This window comes from Tamandua tetradactyla, chromosome 7 (assembly GCF_023851605.1).
Source record: "Tamandua tetradactyla isolate mTamTet1 chromosome 7, mTamTet1.pri, whole genome shotgun sequence".
NCBI classification, from domain to species: Eukaryota; Metazoa; Chordata; class Mammalia; order Pilosa; family Myrmecophagidae; genus Tamandua; species Tamandua tetradactyla.
This window is the reverse complement of record NC_135333.1, coordinates 64,373,603-64,398,587: the sequence shown is the minus strand read 5'-3', so window position 1 is coordinate 64,398,587 and position 24,985 is coordinate 64,373,603. Positions and strand designations below refer to the sequence as shown.

Below are 24,985 nucleotides of genomic sequence, written 5' to 3'. Positions count from 1 at the left end.
GAGGGCACAGCCTATTGATTTGGTTGTGCTCACTGCTTGTGAGAATATCATGTATTCTCCAAATGGGGAAGTTGAATATTCCCCTTTCTTGCCATTCCCTCAAGGGGACTTTGCAAATACTTTTTTATTCACTGTTCAAATCAATCCTCTATCTTTCCTTCTGGTTTCGTTTGTGCCCCCAGCTCTCCTCCCTCTATCATTCTTACATTCAGCTTCATTGAGTGTACTAATGTGCTACAATTAGGTAGTATTGAATTTTTATTTTATTCAATTTTATTTACAATCCCATGATTTATTTTAATTTAAAAAAATTTACAAATATTTTCCATTCTCTTCCCCCCTGGTATCCTCTAATCTGCTTTCTATCTCTGCAAATTTTCTCTTTGTAGTCATCTAAGTGATATCATGCAATTTTTGCCTTATGCATCTTACTTATTTCACTGATCATGTTTTCAAGGTTCATCCATGTTGGAACTTGCCTCATAACTTTTTTTTTTCTTATGACCGAATGATTTGTGTGTACCACATTTTATTTTTCCGCTCATTTATTAATTAATGCTTGGGTTGTTTCATGTTGTGAATAATGCTGTCATCTACACTGGTATACGTACGTGTATCTGTATGTGACTCTGTTTTACTCTCTTTGGGTATATTTGGTAATTCTATATTTAACTTTTGAGGAACCGCTATATTGCTTTCCACAGTGGCTGTGTCATTTTACATTCCCACCAACAATGCTGGTGACTTTTCTCTTGTGTTGTGCTTGATTTTGGCTAGGATAATAGGCCTAAATTTGATAAGCCTATGGTCTTAAAGAAATAAAATTGATGGCAAAGAATATTAGTAACATCAACCCTCATCATTACTAATATTTACTGGGTTCTTACCATGTCCCAGGCGCTATGCTAAGTGTTATCCATGCAACATCTCACGTCATCCTCAGAGTAGCACTATGGAACAGGAATTACTATTATGACCATTTTAAGGTTGAGAAAACAGAGGCTTGGAGAGAATTAAAAGTCTTGCTCAAGGTCATATAGCTAGTAAATGATAGCGCTAGGATTTGAACTCAGGTTTGTAGGATTCTCAAGTCCATTATTTATAACCACCATGCTACATTTTAACTTCAGGAAAAGAAAAAAAAATGAAGAAAAGGCAACTCTAGTACTTTATTTTGGCTATTGCTGGAAGATGGGATTAAACATCTTTCTTAGGAGAGAGGAGAAATGAAATTGACAAGGAGAATTTGCCTTCACTGAAAATTTCATCAGGCCTGAGGAATATTTTTTAAATGTAACTAGAAGTTTCTCTCTTCTATCCCAATGTGTCTACAATCTTCCCTGAGAACTCTTCAGTAGTGTCAAGGGGAAAAAAATCATACCTTTTCTTTTTAATTCCAGGAAATTAATTGTAGTAATTTCCCAACTGCAACCGAGTCCTTCCAATCCCTATGACCCTGATATCTGGTCTGACCCAGAGTACAGAGAGAGGAGAATTTGCAACATTTTGGTAACTCACCTCAGCAGGAAGCACTTGGCTGATTAACAGTTAGTGAGCCATGAGTAAAAGAAGAAATTCTCCACATAGTTCTCATACCCTGACACTATAGCCCAGAAATAGGGTGAGAGGTAGGGCAGAATGACAAGACGTAAAAAGAGCAACTTCAGGCTTTAGACAGTCTTTTGTCCTAAACATTTTAAACACCACCACAGGATCTTATTTGTGAAATGAGGAACAATTACATATAAAGAGATATCTTGATCACTTAGCTGATGACGTGGAATGCAAAGTGCTGTCTGAATGATGACTGTTACCCCAGCCCAGAGAGGGTGAGGAGACACAGAAAGGAGGATCAGTGTATAGCACTCATCTATCCTTGTCCCCTCACGTAAAAAATAAAATATTAAACTAGGCAGGGCCCATTCAAATTGTGGTGTGCCAATGTACTCCTATACAAATTGTGGTGTGCCAATGTACTCCTATTACAAGGTCACCAGGAACACACCTATAAGCAAGTTGGATTTTTTGCTTATTGCAATGAGGGAAAATGACAACCATGGGAAGCCATGAGTCTTCTCAGTAAGAGGATGTTAAAAAGGGTTTATTGTAGGATGAGGTTGCATTAGATCATTTTCAGGTGGGCTCAGGAAGCAGGGCTTTGCTCTGGATTGGATGCTATCAGGTAATGCTATGACTGGACTCCTTTTTTTGTTGTTGTTATGTTTTGTTTGTGTGTGTGTGCATATTTGGGTTTCTTAAAGAATCTTACCTAGAAGGTAGGAAGAATGAAGTGAAGGTAAAAGCTGTGATTCATAAAGGAGCAACAGTCACTCATGTTAGCCAGGAGAGGGGGAAGTTTAGTCATTTTTGTGGTTTGGTCAGTGCTCACGATGTTTTGTCTGTGTTCAGACATGAACACAGAGACGCCCTATTTTTGTCTCAATCCATCGTGGCCACACAGTGGCCTTGTCTGGTGTTGGTGTGTGAAATGGTTTATGTTCAGCAGGAGAACACCAAGGCCCAGCTGTAAGTGTCAGTCAGCCCCTAGCAGCGCCGAGGCCCGAGTGGCAGTGTCAGCCCAGTTTCTAGCTGCCAGGGGCTTCTCTTCTCTTTCGCAGCTGTAATATCCGTTCACACTCAAACAGAGAAGTTAGCTGAGATCATGGAAGATGGGGAAAGGAAGGAACCTACACGTATTCTCAAGGCCTTGGCCACAGGTTTTTGCTTCCTATTCCCTATATTCTCTATCTTTCAAACTAATCTCAATCCCAATTTTTCTTACTATATCTCACTCTTACTCCCTCCATTAAAATTTTTTTTCTAGACTAGATTGATGTCTTTGGACCATTTTCCTACACCTCTTCCATAGAAATTAAAATGCTGAATTTTCTGAATCAGAAATCACAAAGTCTGAAGGAAATCCTGTTTCAGTGGGCCTGGCACATCAACAAAAAAAATTATAAGGGGGTGGCTTCCTTCAAAGGGCTTTGCTAATCCTTCTTTAACACTAATACTGACCTGTCCCAGCAGTTTGCCTGTTTCACTAAGTTTTAAATTATGGCTGACAGCCATGCACATGATAATCTGGCCCCATCCACGCTCCCAACTTCACTTTCCTCTACTCTCCAACAGTGTCCTTTGCTCTATTCACATTGTTCAAAAGGTCCCCAAAAGACGTTTGTTCTGCCTTACTTGGCATGACCTTCATTAATTCTCTTTCCAAATCTACCTACTCTCCTAGACCCCGCCCAAATCCTGACTTCATAGAGTTATCCCCAGATATTTCGGCCCTTGCTAACCTCCCTCCCTCCCTCTCACTTGAAATTCTGAGGCAGTCTGTACCATCACACAAAATAGTTATTCCATCTTATGTTGTTCTATAATAGGTTCCAGGAGTTTGTGAACTCCTTAAGGCAGAAAAAAAAGTCTTTTTTCTCTATTCCCAAGGAATACAATACTGCTGAGCACATATAGTAGGTGTTATATATTTGCTGATTGATTGGTGTCAAGCTTCTACCTCAATTCAACATATAGCTGTGTAAATTGGAAAAGGAGGGAAGTAGGTGAATGCACATTGCTTCCCAGGTCAATTATTTTCAAAGCAAAGTTAATGCTATCAAAATTCACAGTGTCTTTCACAGAGTGGATATTAATGAGAGGGCAGCTAAACTAGGGAATTAAGAGCATGTGATTCTTCTCTAGAAAGTGTTTCTCAATACTGTGTGTTAGAATCGCTTATGGCACTATATAAATTTTACACGAGTCTGGACTCCACCTGGGAGATTCTGACTCAGTACGTCTGGGTCAGGGCTTAGATCTATGCTGTTTTTCAAAGCTCCACAGGTGATCCTGATGCACAGCCAGGATGAGAATCACTGCGTCTGAAGAAGCCCACTACATCAAACCCTATCTGCAGAAGAGTCTCTGTCCTAAATACCCAAGAAGAGAAGAGTGTCAGAGTAGGAAAATTGCACACCCCATCCAGTACCCCCCCCAAAAAATCATACGATCTTCAGCAATTAAGAAGCTTTTGTTTTCACACTTAATCCAATGGTTGTCAACGTTGGTTGTCCATTGGAATAACATGGGAAGCATAAAAAGGAAAATAAATAAATAAATAAAACCTTATGCTTGGTTCCTATCCCTAAAGATTCCGATTTACTTGCTCTGGAATATGGCTTGGCCATTGGGGTTTTATTTTAAAGCTGCCTGGATGACTCTAATGAACAGCCGAAGTTGAGAACTTCTGTAGCCTATATCCTCTTGCTGCTGTTAGCTTATTTCTCGTTCTACCCTTAGGGAATATGTATGACAGCTGATTTTATATTTGAAGCTCTTTTTCAAAGCCTCCCCATTTCCAAGATAAATAATCACAAGTCCTTTTATCTTTCCTATTCTTATTTCTCACTCCACCCATTGTTTTCATTGCTCTCATCTGGATATTCTCCAGGTTCTCAATATTCTTGCCAAGTTGAGGTCCTCATGGTTTCTCCACACTCTATTTCTGTTGACTGACTGGTTTTGTGTTTATTTCAGCAGTGGCACTGCACTGCTGAGTGAGTTCTTGGTTTCCAACAATCAAGAAATTCAGCAATTGAGAGTATGACACATAAAACTAGCAAGCTAAGGGGCAGAAGCTTGAGGAAGAAGTGACAATTGGAATAGGGTGGTGGCCTTCATAGGATTCTGCAAGGTGACCAGTGAATGGGAGGAAAGGGCATAAATAGAGAATGAGGCCACAGAAAATTTTAGTGTGATGAAAAAACTGGGTAACCCCAGAGACAGAACTCCAAAATTCAGGTTCTCAATATGACCCTAATCAGCCACATAACCTTGAGTAATCCATTTCACTTTCCCAGGCCTTGATTTTTCATATGTAAAATAGGAGGTTAATACTAGATCATCTTGAAAGGATTGTGGGATGATGGTGGAGTAGGAATGTTCAGGAATCAGTTCCTCTACCAAAACAACTATTGAACTGTCAGGAACTGACTGAGAAATTATTTTTAAACACTGAAATCCAATGGAACACTGTGCAGCATCCAAGGAGGAGCTGGAAACAGAGAGTTGTAAATTGCATAGATATCGGTGAACTTCACCTTCCAAGCAGCAGCTACCATCCTCCATCTCCCATCTCTCAGCTGCATGATAGGCAGCAGTGGGGACTGCAGCCCAGGCTCCCGATGCAGCTTGCTGTCGCCAGGGTGGGCTATGTCGTCTTCCAGAATCTGTGTGTGTCCTGATTGCCACTCACAGCTTTTGATCAGCTACTTCATATTTCTGGAGCCAGGCTTTGAGGGTGGCCATTGTTCCAACCCCCTTCAGGCAAATGCAGCAGAGTAATCTTAAAAAAATCTTATTTTTCCCCCCTCTTTTCTGTTTCCATTCCCATTTGGGAGGAAAAAAATAGTTTTTAAAGATTATGGATGGATGACTGTAGCCCTCAAAAACAACAAAAAACAAACAAACAATCCCAGAGGAGCAGAGAACTAGAGTTCCAAAGTAATAAGAATATAAAATCAGAATGTCCAATTCTCAATGGAAAATTACACAATACATAAAGAAATGCAAAATTATGGCTCATTAACTGGAAAAAAAGAATTTTCCAGAAACCATTCTGGAGGAAGTTCATACATTGGACTGTAGCAAAACTTTAAATTGTGTCCTAAATATGTTCAATGAGCTAAAGGAATCCATATCCAAAGAATTAAAGGAAACTACAAAAACATTGTCTGAACAATATAAAGATATAGGAATTATTTTAAAAGGACCAAACAGAAATTTTGGAGGTGCAAAATACAGAAATTGAAATGAAAAACTCATTAGATGAATTCAACACCAGATTTGAACAGGCAGAACAAAATATCAGTGAACTTGAAGCAAGACATCTGAAATTATCCAGTCAGGAGCAGAAAGAAAAAAGTGAAGAAAATGAACAGAGCTTGAGGGAATTATTTGACACTGTCAAAAATACCAACATGTGCATCACTGGAGTCCCAAAGGATGAGAGAGAAATTAAGGGGCAAAAAAGTATTTGAAGAAATAAAGTCTGAAAACTTCCCAAATCTGATGAAAGATATGAATATACCCATCCAGAAAGCTCAACAACTACAAGCAAGATGGACTCTAAAAGATATCCACCAAGGCACATTAGAGTGAAATTGTCAAATACCAAAGACAAAGAGAGGATATTTAAATCTGCAAGAGAGAAGCAACTTGTCACATTCAAGGAATCCCAAGTGGATTTCTCATAAAAAACGACGGACACCAGAAGGCAAATTTAAATTCCTCAAAGAGAAAAAACTGCCAACTGAGAATTCTATATCTGGCGAGATTATCTTTCAAAAATGAAGGAAGGGTGGTGCAACAGTGGCTCAGTGGCAGAATTCTCACCTGCCATGCCAGAGACCCAGGTTTGATTCTCAGAGCCTGCTTATGCCAAAAAAAAAAAAGAAGAAGAAGGAAAAATTAAGACATTTACAGATAAACAAAAGCTGAAAGAGTTCATTGCCAGGAGCCCTGCTCTATGAGAAATGTTAAATGCAGTCCTTTAGGGTGAAATAAAAGGACACTAGACAGTAACTCAAAGCCATAAGAAGAAATAAAGAGTATCGGTAAAGGTAACCAAAAAGTAAACAGAAAATCCTGTAGTATTGTACTTTGGAACTTGTAACTTCTTCCATTGTGACTACCTCCCCCTACCCCCCACCATATACTTAATAGGTAATGTCTAAATTGCATTTAAAAAAAATCATTGTTAATAGGCTTACAATGTATAAAGTACAGTCTGAGATAATAACAATATAAAGGAGGAGAGAAGGAGATACAAAGGAATAGAGAATTTGTATATTACTGAAACTAAGTTAGTACTAGTAAACTAGTTTGTTATTAGTTTGAGGTATTAATTATAATTACAAGTAAATAAAAGATATAGAGGAAAGAAGAAGGGACTAAAAGATACACTATAAAAAAGAAACTAAATATAAGCAAAGGCAGTAATGGAATAAAAAGGAATGTTCTAGTTTGAAACTATTATGTACTCACAAACAGCCATGTTCTTCTAATCCAATCTTGTGGGGGCAGAACTATTGTTGGGTGGGATTTATTATTTATTTATTTTGGCATGTGCAAGCTCCGGGAATCGAACCAGGGTCTTGGGCATTTCAAATGAGAATTCTACCACTGAGTGACCCTTGCACTGCCCTTGGGTGGGACCTTTGATAAGGTTGTTTCCATGGAGATGTGACCCTGCCATTCTAGGTGGGGACTTAATCAGCTTACTGGATTCATTTAAGAGCAAAACATTTTAGAGAAAGCTCGGACACAGACATTTGGAGATGCAGAAGGAAAACACCCAGGAGATGCCAGAAGGACCCACAACAGATGAGAGAGCCATTTGAAACTAGAGAACAGGAGAAAAGGACAGCAGACATCACCATGTGACTTTCCATGTGACAGAGGAAACTGGATGCCAGCTGCCTTTCCTCCAAGAAGGTATCCTGTTGGTGCCTTAATCTGGACATTTTCATGGTTTTAGAATTGTAAACTTGTGACTTAATAAATCCCCTTTGTAAAAGTCAATCCATTTCTGGTATATTGCATTCTGGCAGCTTTAGCAAACCGTTCTGGAGAGATTTAGTGTGTTTCTAGTTGTATGCAGAACAGTTGAGTATTGTTAGGTGGAAAATATGTCTGTTATTATGTTCTATTTAGAGATTAAGAATGGTTTAAGGTGGTGTGTACAGCTACCCAGTTGAGAAGAGATGGGGTGTTATGGTTGGGTTTATGTGTTAACTTAGCCAGGTGATGGTGTCCAGTTGTCTTGTCAAGCAAGCACTGGCCTAACTGTTACCACAAGGACAATTTGTGGCTGGTTAATAAACCAGAAGTCTGGTTTATTAAATCATCAGTCAGTTGATTACAGCTATGACTGATTACATCTACAATCAACTAAGCAGAGTTCCTCTACAATGAGAAAATCCAATCAGCTTGATTTAATCCAATCAGGTGAGGGCTTTTAAGTGGGGGGGGAGTGATGACATCAGCATACACATTAAAGAGAACTATTGTCTCCATTTCAGCCAGCCAGCCTCTCCTGGGGAAATCATTGAAGATCTTCATCTGAGTTGCCAACTCACAGTCTGCCCTTTGGATACTGGGCTCATGCATCCTCATTTTTACAAGATCTCTTATTTATAGATATCTCCTATTGATTCTGCTTCCCTAGAGAACCCTGACTAATACAAGGAACAAAGCATACAGGAAACAAATAGCTGAATGACTGACACAAGTAAATTCTTTCTTCTCAGTTATTATGTTAAATGTCAATGGACTAAACTCCATGTGTAAAAGGAAGACATTGACAGATTAGATTAAAAAGTATGCTCCATCTATATGCTGTCTACAAGAGATTCACTTTAAGAACAAAGACACAAAGAAGTTGAAAGTTAAAGGGTAGATAGAGATATTCCATGCATATAATAATCAAAAAAGAATGGGAGTGGCTAAGTTATTGTCAGACAAAATAGAGTTTCTGTAAAAAAAATTATGAGACAAAGAAGGATATTATATATTGATAAAAGGGTTAATCCAGCAAGAAAATATGATGATTATAAATATATACATACTTCACAATAGAGCCTCAAAATATATGAAGCAAAAATTGACAGAATTGAAAAGAGAAATATAGTTCTACAATAATAGTTGGAGACTACAATATACTACTTTCGATAGTTAATAGAGCATCTAAACAGAAAATAAACTTGAACAACACTTAACTAATTGGACCTAATGGACAAATATGGAACACTCCACCCCATAGCAGTTGAATGCACATTCTTCTTATATGCACATGGAATATTTGCTAGGATAGAACATATGTTAGGCCACAAATCAAATATTTAATACCTTAAAAATATTGAGATCATAAAGATATCTTCTTGAAATGCAATGGAAATAAAGCTAGGAATTAATAATGAAGGAAACCTGGAAATTTTACAAATATGTGGAAATTAAACCACATAGTATTAAACAACCAATGGATCAAAAGGAAATTAAGAATTAGGAAATATCTTGAGATGAATGAAAACAAATAAACAAAACAACATACCAAAACTTATGGGAAAAAAATCTTACGAACAGCCAAAATGTCTGTCAACAGATGAGTGGCTAAACAAGCTGTGGTATATACATATAATGGAATATTATGCAGCTTTAAGACAGAATAAAGTTATGAGGTATGTAACAACATGGATGGACCTTAAGGACATTATGCTGAGTGAGATTAGCCAGAAACAAAAGTACAAATACTGTATGGTCTCACTGATACAAACTAACATTAATGAATGAACTTGGAGAATTTCAGTTAAGAACAGATGTCATCAGGAGATAGAAATAGAGTAGATATTGGGTAATTGGAGCTGGAGGGATACAGATTGTATAATGGGACTGATTATAAAAATTCAGAAATGGATAGCACAATACAACCTAATTGTAGCACAATAATGTTAGAACACTGTATGAAGCTGAATGTGAGAATGATAGAGGGAGGAGGCCTGGGGGCACAAATGAAATCAGAAGGAAAGATAGACGATAAAGACTGAGATGGTATAATCTAGGAATGCCTAGAGTGTACAATGATAGTGACTAAATGTACAAATTTGAAAATGTTTTTGCATGAGGAAGAACAAAAGAATGTCAATACTGCAGAGTATTGAAAACAAATGGTAATTCATATTTTAAATTTTTAACTTATGTGTGAGACTAAAGCAAAAAATGTTTATTTGGTACAAAATTTATATTCTGACTAGTGCATTTCCTAATATAACTTACGTGGACAGCTTAATTGAACACCATAAATACATAGAACCTTGAGTAGGGCATGAGATTTTTGTAGGTTTGTCCAGAGTGATGCCCCGATAAATCCCAGAGTGATTTGAACAGTGAATAAAAAGTGTTTGCAAAGCCCCCTTGGGGGGGCGGGAATTCAACTTCCCCAAGTGGAGAATTCTTGTTATCTTCACAAGCAGTGGGGACAACCAAAGCAATAGGCAGAGCCCTCAAACTGGGGATTTGTTCATATGAAACTTAACCCTGCAAAGGATAGGCTAAACCTACTTAAAATTAGGCCTAAGAGTCACCCCCAGAGGACCTCTTTTGTTGCTCAGATATGGCCTCTCTCTCTCAGCCACCACGACAAGCAAACACTCTGCCTTCCCCATCTCTACGTGGGACATGACTCCCAGGGGTGTGGACCTTCCTGGAAATGTGGGGCAGAAATCCTAGAACGAGCTGGGACTCCACATGAAGGAATTGAGAAAACCTTGTCAACCAAAAGGGAGAAGAGTGAAATGAGACAAAATAAAGTGTCAGTACTGAGAGATTCCAAACAGAGTCGAGAGGTTATCCTGGAGGTTATTCTTACGCATTATATAGATATCACCTTTTTAGTTAAGGTATAATGGAGAGGCTGGAGGGAGCTGCTTGAAAATGTACAGCTGTGTTCCAGTAGCCATGTTTCTTGAAAATGATTATATAATGATATAGCTTTTGCAATGTGACTATGTGATTGTGAAAACCTTGTGTCTAATGCTCCTTTTATCTACCTTATTGACAGATGAGTAAAACATATGGATTAAAAATATATAAACTAATAGGGGAGCAAATGTTATAATAAATCTAGTAGATTGAAATGCTAGTGATCAATGAAAGGGAGGGGTAAGGGGTATGGTATGTATGAATTTTTTTCTGTTTACTTCTTCTGATTTGATGCAAATGTTCTAAGAAATGATTATGATGATGAATATGCAACTATGTGATGATATTGTGAGTTATTGATTATATATCAAGAATGGAATGATCATATGGTAAGAATGTTTGTGTTTGTATATTATGTTGAATTAAAAAAAACTTATGGAATGCAGTGAAGGCAGTACTCGGGGAAATCTATAGCTCTAAATGCCTACATTAAAAAAAGAAGTTTAGAGAGAACTACAAGAGCCCACACAGCCAGAGACCTTTGGAGATGAAGAAGGAAAATGCCCCTAGGGGAACTCCATGAAATAAGAAGCCTGGAGAGAAAGCTAGCAGACATCACGATGTTCCCATGTGCCTTTCCAGTTGGGAGAGAAACCCTGAACTTCATCAGCCTTTCTTGAGTGAAGTCTGTGTCCCCAGTGGGAAGTGGGAGCAATCCTGCCTGCTGTCTCTGGTGCTTCACAAACTGTCTGGGACTGAGTGAGGAGGAGGGAAGAGGACTGGCTAGTCTAGGACACAAGTTTCCTACCTGATATTTTTCTCTTTCTTTGATTCAGCATTTGCGAAATCTTTCTCCAGTCTCTACCTTCCTCCAGAGTTCTGACCAACAGAGATTTGTACCTTTTTTCGCTGAATCTCTGGGGAAGGTTTCCAAGGAATGTTGAACATCATCATGTTCATGACATCACTTAATGTATTTTTTTTAAAAACTTCATATTTATGAGCCAAAACAAAGACAGGGTAAATGCTTAACATACTTAACTAATAAGACAGCCAACATTCAGCTTTAACTTTAATTTGCATTTATTTTAAGATGAATTTATCTGAAAATTAAATTCATCTTAAAATGAATTTTAAGGATTATTAAAGTAATTACTTATCCTGAGCCATCAGTTTTTGTTTCTTCAGTTTCTTCTGGGATATCTTTTTCTTCTATGCAACATCCTCTTCTGGCTTAGTAACAATTTGTTCTTTTTCAGTAAGGATCATCTCAATGTGGCAAGGGGAACTCATGTATGGATTAATCTGACCATGAGCTCTGTAAGTCCTGCAGTGCATCTTAGGGGCTCTGTTCACCTGGGTGTGCTCAATGAACAAAGAATCTACATCTAAACCCTTGAGTTCAGCATTACTCTCTGTATTTTTAAATATGTGCAACAAAAACTCAGCACTCTTTTTGGTCCACCAACCGTTCATCCAGCCCCACTGTTTGGCCCAGGCACACTTACCAACACCACCATTGTAATGACAGAATGGAACACATTGTTTTTGTAAAGTGACATCTTTCAGATACTTGGTGGCTTTTCGATATGCATACCCTTGATGGCCTGAGCAGTTTCTCAGGTATTCTTAAAGTGAACACGAAGACTTGAACCTCTTGATTTGCATGATTTTGTAGGGTTTTCTGGGTCAAGTGAATAGTGAACCATTTTCAGAGATCACCTCAGGCCACTTACGGGAAGAGCTCAATGTACTATTTTTGAAATCAGAAAATTGTGATATTAAGTTTAGTTTTACTCTTTTTTTAAAAAGAAATGGTAGATTTAATATTTTATTATCATTTATAAACAGATGGGAGTTGGATATATAGTCTTCGTACATGATCTTTCTTTTTTGTAAATAAAAAAATTACCAGTTTTAAACAGTTGATGGCTGGCTATGTTTCAGAAAACATGATTAGCTTAATTCATTAATGGTGGCTTCAAGCTTTTCCTTATGAGTGCCAGAAAATTCACCTACCTTTTGTCCCTTTTTTATAAAACTGAAATACTGGCATGCATTTGACTTCACATTCTGCAGCAATATTCTAACAGTATCTGCATCTTAACCTAAAGGAGCAGCACCTTTTTATACTTTTCAGAGGAAAGGGAAGAAAGGCTTCATCATTTGGAAAGGCCCACGCCACATGGCTGAGAAATCAACTACTACAAGTTCATCACCGGCATCTTTCAAGGCTTCCTGAGAATCATCCTTGCTGTTGATTTGCTGCACCATTTTGACTGCTGCGGGTCAGATGAGCCACTGTAGAAAATGCAGAAGAAGACCCAAAAAGCAGACTGAGGCTGGGCAGTTTTACTTTTTAAGACTTAGTTTATTTTTCATTTGTTTTCTCTCTAACATCCAGATGTTCATATTGAAGGTATTTTTGTATAGCTGTCTCTCCCAAGTACTGGATAAATTATAAATAAGAAAACCACAAAAAACAAGGAATTCTTGCTCTCCAGCCTCTCCCACCGATCATTATTTCCTCCTGAACTTGATGTTAAGGTCCAAATGTCTTCAAGAAGACCAAAAGACTAAAGTGTGGCAACAAGAGGCAACAAAGTGCTGACCAAACTATATATATCTACAGTTGTAGTGCTAGACTTTCTTTATAGCTGTGAACTTCAAATTAAATGGATATTATCTATCTATTTATTTGCTTTGGATTTTAAGGGAGATACTCCACATCCTACAACAAAACCCATAGCTTCATATAGTATTCTGTTGTGTGGAAATTATTAGAGTTTCAAGTTGTGGAGAATAGGGCAGTTAGAGATTTGGAAGGAAGACATCAATTAGAAGCATGAATAGATACGTCAGAGTAAAATGATCAATTACAATATGAACTTGTCTTGACTAAAACTTATTGTGAAAACAAGGTTGACAGACTCTGATTTTTTATAAAAAATTTCCCTCAAGTATAGCACACATACAGAAATTAAATCATAAATTAATCTCAGTGATCATTTTCTCAATTTCATAAATGAATCATAGTGAATTTTCACAAAATGAATGCAACTGTGTAACTACTACCAGATCAAGAAATAGAACCTCAGAAATCTTCCTCATACCCCTTCCAGTCACTACATTACACTCCTCCCCTTTTGTAACAGAATATATTGCCTTTATTTGTTTTTGAACTTTATATAAATGGAATAATACAGTATAAACTCTTTTGTCTCTTGATTCTTTTGCTCATTATTATATTGTGTGATTCACCCATATTATTGTACATATTTGTGGTTCATTCATTCTCATTGTGTGATGTCTTTGAATATACCACAGTTTATTTTGTGTCTACTGTTGGACATTTGCATGAAATCTAGTTGTTTTTGTTGGAAAGGTATTCAGGATTGCTGGGTCATAGGGTATGCATTTGTTCAGCTTTAGTAAATACTGACATATTTCCAAAGTGATTGTACCAACTTATTCTCACACCAGCTGTATATGAGAGTTCCAGTGCTCCAAATCCTTGTCAACACTTGATATTTTTCTGTCCTTTTCATTTTAGCTATCTTGATGATCATGTAGTGATGTCTCATTGTGGTTTTAATACATATTCCCTTAATGACTAAAGAAGTTGATTACTTTTTAGAATGTTTATCTTTAAAAAAGAAGTTTCTTTAGGTGGGCGTTAGGTTACTGATTTGTGAGTCAATAACCTAACTTACACCTAATGAAACTAGAACGAGAAGAGCAAGTTAAATACAAAGTTAGTAGGAGGAAGGAAATAGCAAAGATTAGACCAGAGACAAATTAAATGAAGAATAAACAAAACCAATAGTTCTGTGGGTTTTTAAGGATCAATAAAATTAAGGAACTTTTAGCCAGACTGACAAAGAAAAAGAGCAGACACAACTAAAATCAGGAATGAAAGTGGGGACATTACCATTGACCTTAAAGAAATAAAATGGATTATATTAGGGTACTATGAACAATTACACACCAACAAATTTAAAAACCTGGATGAAATGGACAAAGTCCTTGAAACATATAAAATACCTAATCTGATGCAAGAAGAAATAGAAAAATCTCAACAATCTTATAACAAGTAAGGGGATTGAATCAGTAATTTAAAACCTCCCACCAAAGAAAATTCCAGGACTGGATGGTTTCATTGCTGAATTTGACCAGCTATTTAAAGAAGATTTAACATCAATCCTTCTCAAACTTTTCCAAAAAATAGAAGAGGATGGATTACTTTGTAGCTCACTGTATGAGGCCAGAATTACCCTGATACCAAAGGCATATAAAGATAGCACAAGAAAAGAAAATTACAGGCCAATATCTCAATATCTCTTTTGAACATAGTTGCAAAAATCCTCAACAAAATACTAGCAAACTGAATCCAACAGTATATTAAAAAGATTATACACCATGTCCAAGTAGGATTTATATCAGGAATGCAAGGATGGTTCAACATAAGAAAATCAGTGAATGTAACATACCACATTAATGGAATTAAGGTTAAAAAAAAAACACCTGATGATCATCTCAATTGATGCACAAAAGGCATTTGACAAAATTCAACATCCTTCATGATAAAAAGTACTCAGGAAAGTAAGAATAGACAGAAAATTTCTTAACATGTTAAAGGGCATTTATGAAAAACCCACAACAAAGATCATACTTAATGGCGAAAGACTGAAAAATTTCCCCCTAAGGTCAGGAACAAGACAAGGATAACTGCTGTCACCAGTTACTCAACATTGTACTGGAATTTCTAGCCAGCAATCAGACAATAAAATCATATTGGAAAGGAAAAGTCAAATTATCACTATTTAAAGATGACATAACCCTATGTATAGAAAAGCCCAAAGAATCCATAAGAAGCCTGCTGTAACTAACAAATGAATTCAGGAAAATTGCAGGATACAAAATAAACATGCAGAAGTCAGTTGGTTTTCTATACATCAGTCATGAACAATCTGAAAAGGAAATTTTAAAAATTCCACTTACAATAACCTCTAAAAGACTAAATTACCTAGAAATTAATTTAATCAATGAGGTGAAATATGAGTACACTAAAAATGACAAAACATTCTTGAAAGAAATTAAAGAAGACCTAAATAAAAGGAAGGTATCCAATGTTCATGGATTCAAAGATTTAATATTGTTAAGATATCAGTAGTACCTAGAGCAATCTATGAATTAAATGCAAATTCTCAGAATTCCAGCAGCCTTTCGTGGAAAAATGGAAAGCTGAACCTCAAATTCATATGGAATTGCAATGGGCCTGAACTGTGAAAACAATCTTGAAACAGAGAAACAAAGTTGGAGGAATCACACTTCCTAATTTCAAAACTTACTACAAAGCTACACTAATTAAAACAATGTGGTATTGGCATCGGGTAGACATTTAGACCAATGAAATAAAATTGAGAGTCCAGAGGTAAATTTTGACAAGGATACCAAGTTCATTCAACAGGGGAAACAAATCACTTCAGTGAATGGTGCTGAGACAACTGGAAATCCACATGCTAAAGATTGGATGTGGGAAGTTCTAGAAATATAGCAGAGTAGGGTGGATTGAATTCACCCCTGCTTCATGTGACATGATAGGGGACAGGGAGAGAATGACTAGGACTGGTCCTGGGGAGTTGAGGAGGAGTGATTGAAGAGGATCTTCAGAGTAGATACCTAGCAATGGTATTGCTGGGTCGTATGGCAATTCTATATTCAGCTTTTTGAGGAACCGCCAAACTGCCTTCCACAGTGGTTGCACCATTTGACATTCCCACCAACAGTGGATAAGTGTGCCTCTTTCTCCGCATCCTCTCCAGCACTTGTCATTTTCTGTTTTGTTGATAATGGCCATTCTGGTGGGTGTGAGATGATATCTCATTGTGGTTTTGATTTGCATTTCTCTAATGGCCAGGGACATTGAGCATCTCTTCATGTGCCTCTTGGCCATCCGTATTTCCTCTTCTGAGAGGTGTCTGTTCAAGTCTTTTTCCCATTTTGTAATTGGGTTGGCTGTCTTTTTGTTGTTGAGATGAACAATCTCTTTATAAATTCTGGATACTAGACGTTTATCTGATATATCATTTCCAAATATTGTCTCCCATTGTGAAGGCTGTCTTTCTACTTTCTTGATGAAGTTCTTTGATGCACAAAAGTGTTTAATTTTGAGGAGTTCCCATTTATTTATTTCCTTCTTCAGTGCTCTTGCTTTAGGTTTAAGGTCCATAAAACCGCCTCCAGTTGTAAGATCCATAAGATATCTCCCAACATTGTCCTCTAACTGTTTTATGGTCTTAGACCTAATGTTTAGATCTTTGATCCATTTTGAGTTAACTTTTGTGTAGGGTGTGAGAGATGGGTCTTCTTTCATTCTTTTGCATATGGATATCCAGTTCTCTAGGCACCATTTATTGAAGAGACTGCTCTGTCCCAGGTGAGTTGGCTTGACTGCCTTATCAAAGATCAAATGTCCATAGATGAGAGGGTCTATATCTGAGCACTCTATTCGATTCCATTGGTCGATATATCTATCTTTATGCCAATACCATGCTGTTTTGACCACTGTGGCTTCATAATATGCCTTAAAGTCAGGCAGCGCGAGACCTCCAGCTTCGTTTTTTTTCCTCAAGATGTTTTTAGCAATTCGGGGCACCCTGCCCTTCCAGATAAATTTGCTTATTGGTTTTTCTATTTCTGAAAAATACGTTGTTGGGATTTTGATTGGTATTGCATTGAATCTGTAAATCAATTTAGGTAGGATTGACATCTTAACTATATTTAGTCTTCCAATCCATGAACACGGTATGCCCTTCCATCTATTTAGGTCTTCTGTGATTTCTTTTAGCAGTTTTTTGTAGTTTTCTTTATATAGGTTTTTTGTCTCTTTGGTTAAATTTATTCCTAGGTATTTTATTCTTTTAGTTGCAATTGTAAATGGGATTCGTTTCTTGATTTCCCCCTCAGCTTGTTCATTACTAGTGTATAGAAATGCTACAGATTTTTGAATGTTGATCTTGTAACCTGCTACTTTGCTGTACTCATTTATTAGCTCTAGTAGTTTTGTTGTGGATTTTTCCGGGTTTTCGACGTATAGTATCATATCGTCTGCAAACAGTGATAGTTTTACTTCTTCCTTTCCAATTTTGATGCCTTGTATTTCTTTTTCTTGTCTAATTGCTCTGGCTAGAACCTCCAACACAATGTTGAATAATAGTGGTGATAGTGGACATCCTTGTCTTGTTCCTGATCTTAGGGGGAAAGTTTTCAATTTTTCCCCATTGAGGATGATATTAGCTGTGGGTTTTTCATATATTCCCTCTATCATTTTAAGGAAGTTCCCTTGTATTCCTATCTTTTGAAGTGTTTTCAACAGGAAAGGATGTTGAATCTTGTCGAATGCCTTCTCTGCATCAATTGAGATGATCATGTGGTTTTTCTGCTTTGATTTGTTGATATGGTGTATTACATTAATTGATTTTCTTATGTTGAACCATCCTTGCATACCTGGGATGAATCCTACTTGGTCATGATGTATAATTCTTTTAATGTGTTGTTGGATACGATTTGCTAGAATTATATTGAGGATTTTTGCATCTGTATTCATTAGAGAGATTGGTCTGTAGTTTTCTTTTTTTGTAATATCTTTGCCTGGTTTTGGTATGAGGGTGATGTTGGCTTCATAGAATGAATTAGGTAGTTTTCCCTCCACTTCGATTTTTTTGAAGAGTTTGAAGAGAATTGGTAGTAATTCTTTCTGGAACGTTTGGTAGAATTCACATGTGAAGCCGTCTGGTCCTGGACTTTTCTTTTTAGGAAGCTTTTGAATGACTAATTCAATTTCTTTACTTGTGATTGGTTTGTTGAGGTCATCTATGTCTTCTTGAGTCAAAGTTGGTTGTTCATGTCTTTCCAGGAACCCGTCCATTTCCTCTAAATTGTTGTATTTATTAGCGTAAAGTTGTTCATAGTATCCTGTTATTACCTCCTTTATTTCTGTGAGGTCAGTAGTTATGTCTCCTCTTCCATTTCTGATCTTATTTATTTGCATCCTCTCTCTTCTTCTTTTTGTCAATCTTGATACGTGCCCATCAATCTTATTGATTTTCTCATAGAACCAACTTCTGGTCTTATTGATTTTCTCTACTGTTTTCATATTTTCAATTTCATTTATTTCTGCTCTGATCTTTGTTATTTCTTTCCTTTTGCTTGCTTTGGGATTAGTTTGCTGTTCTTTCTCCAGTTCTTCCAATTGAACAGTTAATTCCTGCATTTTTGCCTTTTCTTCTTTTCTGATATAGGCATTTAGGGCAATAAATTTCCCTCTTAGCACTGCCTTTGCTGCGTCCCATAGGTTTTGATATGTTGTGTTTTCATTTTCATTCGCCTCGAGGTATTTACTAATTTCTCTTGCAATTTCTTCTTTGACCCACTTGTTGTTTAAGAGTGCGTTGTTGAGCCTCCACGTATTTGTGAATTTTCTGGCACTCTGCCTATTATTGATTTCCAACTTCATTCCTTTATGATCCGAGAAAGTGTTGTGTATGATTTCAATCTTTTCAAATTTGTTAAGACTTGCTTTGTGACCCAGCATATGGTCTATCTTTGAGAATGATCCGTGAGCACTTGAGAAAAAGGTGTATCCAGCTGTTGTGGGGTGTAATGTCCTATAAATGTCTGTTAAGTCTAGCTCATTTATAGTAATATTCAGATTCTCTATTTCTTTATTGATCCTCTGTCTAGATGTTCTGTCCATTGATGAGAGTGGTGAATTGAAGTCTCCAACTATTATGGTATATGTGTCTATTTCCCTTTTCAGTGTTTGCAGTGTATTCCTCATGTATTTTGGGGCATTCTGGTTCGGTGCGTAAATATTTATGATTGTTATTCTTCTTGTTGAATAGTTCCTTTTATTAGTATATAGTGTCCTTCTTTGTCTCTTTTAACTGTTTTACATTTGAAGTCTAATTTGTTGGATATTAGTATAGCCACTCCTGCTCTTTTCTGGTTGTTATTTGCATGAAATATCTTTTCCCAACCTTTCACTTTCAACCTATGTTTATCTTTGGGTCTAAGATGTGTTTCCTGTAGATAGCATATAGAAGGATCCTGTTTTTTAATCCATTCTGCCAATCTATGTCTTTTGATTGGGGAATTCAGTCCATTGACATTTAGTGATATTACTGTTTGGATAATATTTTCCTCTACCATTTTGCCTTTTGTATTATATATATCATATCTGACTTTCCTTCTTTCTACACTCTTCTCCATACCTCTCTCTTCTGTCTTTTCGTATCTGACTCTAGTGCTCCCTTTAGTATTTCTTGCAGAGCTGGTCTCTTGGTCACAAATTCTCTCAGTGACTTTTTGTCTGAGAATGTTTTAATTTCTCCCTCATTTTTGAAGGACAATTTTGCTGGATATAGGAGTCTTGGTTGGCAGTTTTTCTCTTTTAGTATTTTAAATATATCATCCCACTGTCTTCTAGCTTCCATGGTTTCTGCTGAGAAATCTACACATAGTCTTATTGGGTTTCCCTTGTATGTGATGGATTGTTTTTCTCTTGCTGCTTTCAAGATCCTCTCTTTCTCTTTGACCTCTGACATTCTAACTAGTAAGTGTCTTGGAGAACGCCTATTTGGGTCTAATCTCTTTGGGGTGCACTGCACTTCTTGGATCTGTAATTTTAGGTCTTTCATAAGAGTTGGGAAATTTTCAGTGATAATTTCTTCCATTAGTTTTTCTTCTCCTTTTCCCTTCTCTTTTCCTTCTGGGACACCCACAACACGTATATTTGTGCGGTTCATATTGTCCTTGAGTTCCCTGATACCCTGTTCAAATTTTTCCATTCTTTTCCCAATAGTTTCTGTTTCTTTTTGGAATTCAGATGTTCCATCCTCCAAATCACTAATTCTATCTTCTGTCTCTTTAAATCTATCATTGTAGGTATCCATTGTTTTTTCCATCTTTTCTACTTTATCCTTCACTTCCATAAGTTCTGTGATTTGTTTTTTCAGTTTTTCTATTTCTTCTTTTTGTTCAGCCCATGTCTTCTTTATGTCCTCCCTCAATTTATCAATTTTGTTTTTGAAGAGGTTTTCCATTTCTGTTCATATATTCAGCATTAGTTGTCTCAGCTCCTGTATCTCATTTGAACGATTGGTTTGTTCCTTTGACTGGGCCATATTTTCAATTTTCTGAGCGTGATCCGTTATCTTCTGCTGGCGTCTGGGCATTTAGTCAGGTTTCCCTGGATGTTGGACCCAACAGGTTGAAAGATTTTTCTGTGAAATCTCTGGGTTCTGTTTTTCTTATCCTTCCCAGTAGGTGGCGCTCATGGCACACGTTTGTCTGCAGGTCCCACCATAAAAGGTGCTGTGAGTCCTTTAACTATGGAAAACTCTTGCCGTGGGGGAGGTTCACCAGCCGAAGCAGCTTGGAAGAGTGCCAGCCGGCCCAGGAGTCCGAACGCAGGGAGTGTCACCGGCCGCTGCAGCCCAGGAGAGCGCCCGTCCGAATTTCCTAGTTTGCCCGGGGCGCCAAGTGTGGCGGGAGGGCACCAGCCGCTGCAGCCCGGGAGAGTACACCGTTCCCAGCCAGACCGGGGAGTCACGTGTTTGGAAGGGACCCCCCCAGTCACCGTTCTCCGCGGTCTGGGGATTTCCGATTCAATTCTCTCAGTTGGTCCGGGGGGCCTCGCATGGTGGGGGCGCCAGCCGCCGCAGCTTGAGGGGACCGCCTGCCCAGTTCTGCCAGCTGGCTCGGGAAGGAGGAAGGGAGGGACTCCGGCCGCTTGCCGCCCCGCCCAGGAAAGCCCGCGCCCCTCGGCGATCTCACCGGAGCTGGTTCTCCCAGACAGTCAGCCATTCCAGGATGGGGTATGCTGTCTTTTTGATCTCTGTCGTGACTCTGGGAGCTGTTCTGTATTGTTTCTACTCCCCTAGTAGCGGTTCTGGAGGGGGAAAGTTGAGGGTGGCCAGGCTGCGAGGACGGTGGTGGAGGAGCTGGTGAAAGCGGAAGAGGGCACGTTGGTGGTTGGAGAGCCGCTGCAGTAGGAGGAGAAAGGGAAGGATAAGATGGCGGATGGAGCGCCGCCGGAGCAGAAGGGGAAAGAGAAGGGGGAGATGGCAGCGGGAGCGCTGCCGGTGGAGAAAGAGGAAGAGGAGTGCTAGATGGCGGCGGGAGCACCGACGGAGAAAGAGGAAGAGGAGGGCTAGATGGCGGTGGGAGCACCGGTGGAGAAAGAGGAAGAGGAGCGCTAGATGGCGGCGGGAGCACTGGCAGAGAAAGAGGAAGAGGAGGACTAGATGGTGGCGGGAGCGCCGGCGGAGAAGGGGGAATAGGAGGGCTAGATGGCAGCGGGAGCGCCGGCGGAGAAAGGGGAAGAGGAGGGCTGGATGGCGGCGGGAGCGCCACCGGCAGATAAAGAGGAAGAGGAGGGCTAGATGGCGGTGGGAGCACTGGCGGATAAAGGGGAAGAGGAGGGCTGGATGGCGGCGGAAGCGCCGGCGGAGAAAGGGGAAGAGGAGTGCTGGATGGCGGTGGGAGCGCTGGCGGAGAAAGGGGAAGAGGAGGGCTGGATGGCGGCGGGAGCGCCAGTGGAGAAAGGGGAAGAGGAGGGCTGGATGGTGGCGTGAGCGCCGGCGGAGAAGGGGGAAGAGGAGGGCTGGATGGCGGTGGGAGTGCCGGCGGAGAAAGAGCGTTAATTGGTTTTATTAATAATTTAAAAAAAAAGAATTCAACTTGGGGGAGTTGAATTTTCCCCCTTTCTCACTCCTGAAGGGGACTTTGCAAATACTTTTTATTTACTATTCAAATCACTCTGGGATTTATCATGGCATCACTCTGGACAAACCAACAAAATCTCATCGGCCCTACTCAAGGTTCCATGTACTTATGGTGTTCAGTTAAGCTATCTACATAAGTTATATCAGGAAATGCACTAGTCAAAATATAAATTTTGTACCAAATAAACATTTTTTTGCTTTAGTCTCACACATAAGTTAAAATTTTAAAATATTAATTACCCTCTATTTTCAACACCTTACAGTAATGACATTCCTTTGTTCTTCCTCATGCAAAAACATTTTTTAAATTTGTACATTTAGTCACTATCATTATACACTCTAGGCATTCCTAGATTATACCATCTCAGTCTTTATCATCTATCTTTCTTTCTGATTTCATCTGTACCCCCAGCCCTCCTCCCTCTATCTTTTTCACATTCAGCTTCATTCAGTGTTTTAACATAATTGTATTACAGTTAGGTAGTATTGTGCTATCCATTTCTGAGTTTTTACAATCAGTCCTGTTTCACTCTACTTCATCCCCTGATGCCCTCTGTTACCAATGACATTCTTCACGTTTATTCACTAATGCCAGTTCAGTTCATATCAGTGAGACCAAACAGTATTTGTCCTTTTGTTTCTGGCTAATCTCACTCAATATAATGTCCTTAAGGTCCATCCATGTTGTTATATACTTCATAACTTTATTTTGTTTTACACCTGTATAATATTCCACAGTTTATTTAGCCACTTGTCTGTTGATGGACATTTTGGCAGTTTCCATCTCTTTGCAATTATAAATAATGCTGCTATAAACATTGGTGTGCAAATGTCCATTTGTGCCCTTGCCCTCATGTCCTCTGAGTAGATACCTAACAATGGTAACGCCAGGTTATATGGCAATTCTATATTTAGCTTCCTACCACAGCAGTTGTATCATTTGACATTCCCACCAACAATGGATAAGTGTACCTCTTTCTCCACATCCTCTCCAGCATTTGTCATTTTCTGTTTTATTGAAAATGGCCATTCTGGTGGGTGTGAGATGATATCTCATTGTGGTTTTGATTCACATTCCTCTAATAACCAGGAAGTTGGGCATCTTTTCATGTGACTTTTGATCATTTGTGTTTCCTCTTCTGAGAAGCATAATTGGGTTGTCTGTCTTTTTGTTGTTGAGTTGAACAATGTCTTTATATATTCTGGATTCTAGACCTTTATCTGATATCATTTCCAAATATTGTCTCCCATTGTGTAGGCTGTCTTTTTACTTTCTTGACAAAGTTATTTGATGTGCAAAAGTGTTTAATTTTGAGGGGGTTCCATTTATTTATTTATTTATTCATTGCTCTTGCTTTGGGTGTAAGGTGTAGGAAACACACCTCCTAGTATAAGATTTATAAGATATTTCCCTACATTTTCTTCTAACAGTTTAATGGTCTTAGATCTAATGTTTAGGTCTTTGATCCATTTTTAGTTAATTTTTGTATAGGGTGTGAGATATGGGTCATCTTTCATTCTTTTGCATATGGATATCCAGTTCTCTAGGCACCATTTATTGAACAGACTTATCTTATAAGATTTATAAGATATTTCCCTACATTTTCCTCTAACTTTTTTATAGTCTTAAACCTGATGTTTAGATCTTTGATCCATTTTGAGTTAACTTTTGTATAGGGTGTGAGATACGGGTCCTCTTTCATTCTTTTGCATATGGATATCCAGTTCTCTGGGCACCATTTATTGAAGAGATTGTTTTGTCCCAGGTGAATTGGCTTGACTGCCTTATCAAAGGTCAATTGTCCATAGATGAGAGGGTCTATATCTGAACACTCTATACTATTCTATTCGTCAGTATATCTATCTTTATGCCAGAACCATGCTGTTTTGACCATTGTAGCCTTATAATGTGCCCTCAAGTCAGATAGCTTGAGACCTCTGACTTCATTTTTTTTCTCAGGACACTTTTAGCTATTCAGGGCACACTGCCCTTCCAGATAAATTTGGTTATTGGTTTTTCTATTTCTGAAAAATAAGTTTTTGGGATTTTAATTGGTATTGCATTGAATCTGTAAATCAATATAGGTAGAATTGACATCTTAACTATATTTAGTCTTCCAATCCATGAACACAGTATGCCCTTCCATCTGTGTAGGTCTTCTGTGATTTCTTTTAACATTTCTTGTAGTTTTCTTTGTATAGGTCTTTTGTCTCTTTAGTTAAATTTATTCCTAAATATTTGATTCTTTTGGTTGCAATTGTAAATGGAATTTTTTTTCTTGATTTCCCCCTCAGATTGTTCACTACTAGTGTATAGAAACACTACAGATTTTTGAGTGTTGTCCTTGTAACCTGCCACTCTGCTATACTAATTTATTAGCTCTAGTAGTTTTGCTGTGGATTTTTTTGGGTTTTTGACATATGGTATCATATCATATGCAAACAGTGAGAGTTTTACTTTTTCCTTTCCAATTTTTGATGCCTTGAATTTCTTTCTTTTCTAATTGCTCTGGCTAGAACTTCCAACACAATGTTGAGTAACAGTGGTGATAGTGGACATCTTTGTCTTGTTCCTGATCTAAGGGGAAACTTTTCAGTTTTTCCCCATTGACGATGATGTTAGCTGCAGGTTTTTCACATATTCCATTTATCATTTTGACGAAGCTCCCTTCTATTCCTATCCTTTGAAGTGTTTTCAACAGGAAAGGATGTTGAATCTT

General features: G+C 38.2%; 1 pseudogene; it reads right to left on the bottom strand.

The window, feature by feature from the left end:
* Nucleotides 1-12,432: 12,432 nt before the first annotated feature.
* Nucleotides 12,433-12,750, bottom strand: LOC143689725 (thioredoxin pseudogene; annotated as a pseudogene).
* Nucleotides 12,751-24,985: the final 12,235 nt, after the last annotated feature.